Here is a 4,153-nt window from a genome sequence, read left to right as displayed (position 1 = left end):
GGAGAAGGGAGAAGAGAGGGAGAAAGAAGAAGAAAGAAGGGGAGGGGGTGGTACGGCGGTGGTGTCTGGACGGCAGCGGCGTCTGGGTGGTGGCACAGTGGTTGCTGGGTGGTGCTGGGTGGTGGTTGGGAGAAGAAGAAGAAGAGAGAGAGAAGAGGGTTGGGGGGCTGCGCGACTGATAGGGTTCGCGTGGCTGGGGGGTTATATTTTCGAATCCACACGGCTAGGGCTGCGCGACTGATAGGGTTCGCGGGCTGGAGGGTTATATTTTCGAATCCACGCGGCTGCGTGGGACACGCGGTCGCGTGGTTGGGGTGAAAATGGGAGTGACGCGATCGCGTGGGGCGCGCGATCGCATGAAAGGGGTGGAAGAGGGGATGACGCGATCGCGTGGGTCATGCGATCGCGTCGCTGGAAATTGTGCTAAACGCACGACTCCAGCACCGTTTCAGCACAACTCTCTATCTCCTTCTAGGGTGATGTGCAATCCATGCGACGCGATCGCGTCGCTCACGCGGTCGCGTGGGATTAGTATTGTGCAAGTGACGCGATCGCATGGGGCATGCGATCGCGTGGGCCAAATTGTGCAAAACGAACAAGGGCCGCACGATTCCAGCCTAACTTTCTGGACGTTGGATAATTATGCCGATCTTCGGGTCACGCGATCGCGTGGATGACGCGGTCGCATGGGAAGTGTAGTTCGCCATGTGACGCGATCGCATAGGGCATGCGGTCGCGTCATGCATCCCCCTTTTTTTTTAACTGAATGCAGGATGCAATGCTTAATGTGAATGCTATGCATGATTCCAGGTTTAATAAAATAAAAATAAAATTCAAAAATAAACAAAATGAAATAAAATTAAAATTGCAAAAGGAACGACCATACCATGGTGGGTTGTCTCCCACCTAGCACTTTTGGTTAAAGTCCTTAAGTTGGACATTGGAAGGGCTTCCTGTTATGGTGGCTTGTGTTTAAATTCATCCAGAAATCTCCACCAGTACTTGGAATGCCAATAGCCTCCGGGGTCCCAAACTAGGCATGTAAAGCTTCTGAGCAGCTTTAAACAGATTTTTAGGCTCCCGGGGTGACGAATGTCAGAATAGATTCCAGGATCCCAAGCCTTGTTTTTAAATCCGCCTCTGTCTTGATCTATATGTTTCCATCCGGGCGGTTTAAAAAGTAGAATCTCACCATGGTGACCAAACGTTCTCCGTGATCCATGCAATGAAGCATGATACCAATCCATGTACTTCGAGGTGAAGCGTGGAACCTTATTGAACCTTGTGCACCAACTCTGAGTACGAGCCATTTCCCTCTTACTCTTAAAGCCGCAAAGAGCTCTAAGCTGGCCATCTGTTTCAAGCAAACCATATTCAAGTGAATAAGCAAAGTTAAAGGTTAAGAATTGTACCCACTTGAAGCTTGTATTAGGTGGCAATGGCCTTGGGGTAGGTGTTTTCGGTGGTTCTGTAAGTTCCATTCCCTTGTGCTCTTCTGTAAATTCCTCCACTTCCTTGCAGGGTTCTACAATTGTATCTATGTCCTGGTCAAAGTCTTCTATGTCTTCCTCATCACTTGAGTCATAGATTGGAGGTTGAGAAAAATCTACCTCCGCATCGTCTTCATATTCACTTGGGGAAGATTCTTCGATCTCAAAGAATTCACTTGCGGATGCAAGTTCATTACTAAGAGAATTTGACTTGTGACTATCATCATCAAGGGAATTTGTGTCCTGGATCACTCCGTCTGATTCTTCATAAACAACTTGCCTTGGAGATTGTACAATATCCTCCTTAGCATCAACTGTAGCGTCCTTGACGGAGTTCTCCTCAGTTCTAGATTCCCATGGAGGTTCAGCATCTCCTAGATCTTCGACCAACTCTTCTTCCTGAACAATGACAGCTTCTTCTACCTGTTCTAGTACGAATTCATTCTCTGTCTTGTCCACTGGAGTTTCTGGTATCTCCTTCATGCTACGCTCCTCATTAGATTGTTCATATGGGGCTGTGGCTAATCCTTGTGTATTTGAGCGCCTAGAAACCCATTAGGCGAACCTCTGCTTCTCGGGTTGCCGGACTTGGGCATGATACATAGAGAAGTGGTGGTGGTTGGGAGTGATTGGATTGGTACTGGGGTAAGGAATGATCATATGGTGGCGATTAGTGAAGAGAAGCTTGTGAGTGTGGTGGTTCGAGGTTATATTGAAAGGATGGTTTATATGCACGGGGTGGGGCTTGTTGGTAGTTACAAGGTTGTCCACCATATCTTTCAGCTGGGTATGCATGGTAGAATGGTCTTTGTCCAGGATATCTCGGAAGGTGTTGCTGCCTAAAGGGTTGATTAGATCCTCTTGGCTCCATCCATCCTTGATTGGTCTGACCTTGATACATATTCCTGCTATAACTTCTATTTCCTTCAACAAAGTTAGAACCAAACTCAAAGCGAGAGGGGTGAGAGTTCATGGAAGCAAATAAAGATAAAAAGGAAAAACAAAAATAGAGAAACAAGCAAAAGAAAAATATTTACAATAACCAATAATAAGGCACACGTTAGCAGTTCCCCGGCAACGGCGCCATTTTGAAAGAGCGGAAGATTAATGGTTCAGAGGTTATAAAAACTCTCGTTGTAAGTATAGTTACTAAACCAAGCAATCAACCTTTCTTACAAACATTTTGGGTGTCACAAGTAACAAACCCCTTAAAAATTGTTAACCGAGTATTCAAACCTCGGGTCATCTTCTCAAGGATTTGCAAGGAAGTATGTTCTTATTATTGGCTATAAAGGTTGTAATCGGGGTTTAGAAAGTGAGAAGCAAGTGATTTGAATGACAAGTAGAGTAAATGGCAATTAAGATAAATAAATACTGTAAAGCAAACTTCTGGCAAGGTAAAACAAATATCATTATTAATTCAAATCATAATATGGAAAGGGTTCATAAGTCAAGTTGGCAACATTTATAAGTACGCATAAAAGCATTAAAGTAAATATTAAACCTGGATCGAGAGTCACTCTTACAAACTAAGAGAAGTCCTAAATCCTAATCCTAATCCTAAAAGAGAGAGAGAACCTCTCTCAAACTAAATCTAAATCATGGAAAGTGAAAATTGGCGAGCTCTCCTTGAATGGATGCGTTCCCCCACTTCATAACCTCTGGTCTATGCCTTCTGGACTTGGATTTGGGCCAAAAAGGGCTTCAGAATTCGCTATGAGCGTTTTCTGCAATTTCTGGTGCGTGCCCTCTGTCACGCGTCCACGTGGGTCATGCGGTCGCATCATTCGGAGCTTTTCTTGCCACGCGGTCGCGTCAGTCATGCGACTGCGTCATGTGCGTTCTGCTTAAGGCGCGCGGTCGCGTCAGTCATACGGCCGCATCGCTGCTGATTCATGCTTGGCACGCGATCGCGTCGTCCATGCGATCGCGTGGATACCAGTTTCTGCAAAACTCCGTTTTGCACTTTCCTTCCATTTTTTGTACGTTTCCTTTTCCATCCTTTAAGTCATTCTGCCTTAGAAAACCTCAAACTACTCAACACACTAATCACGGCATCGAATGGAAATAAAGGTAATTAAAATAATTAATTTTAAAGCTTAGGAAACATGTTTTTCACATACATCACATAATAAGGAAGGGAAAGTAAAACCATGCAATTAATATGAATAAGCGGGTGAAGGATTGAATAAATCACTCAAACTAAGCACAAAATAACTCATGAAATATGGGTTTATCATGGACCGTCCAACTTAAGGACGTAAAACAAAAGTGCTAGGTGGGAGGCAACCCACCATGGTATCATCGTCATTTTTTATTAATAGTATTATTTTTGACGCACAAGCGTCTATGATGCGTACGCGTCATGCGTGAATGCGAAAATTATTGGGTTTGAACAGAGAGTTATGCGAGAGTGGAGCAGGAGGCGTGCTTTGCACACAAGCAAGCCCACGCGTACGCGTATATCATGCGTGCGCGTCACTTGCAGCTTTGGCAATCCACGCGTATGCGTCTAGCACGCGCACGCGTGGATATGTAAATCGGCGTAAATATGTTTTTGAACAGAGAGTTGTGATGGTCTGGCACGGGTACTGTGCTAGAGGCACAAAGTCACTCACGCGTATGCGTCCCTGATGCGTGGGCATCATTTTCACCTTTTATCC

Source organism: Arachis ipaensis, chromosome B05, assembly GCF_000816755.2.
Source record: "Arachis ipaensis cultivar K30076 chromosome B05, Araip1.1, whole genome shotgun sequence".
Lineage (NCBI taxonomy): Eukaryota > Viridiplantae > Streptophyta > Magnoliopsida > Fabales > Fabaceae > Arachis > Arachis ipaensis.
This window is presented reverse-complemented; position numbering follows the sequence as displayed.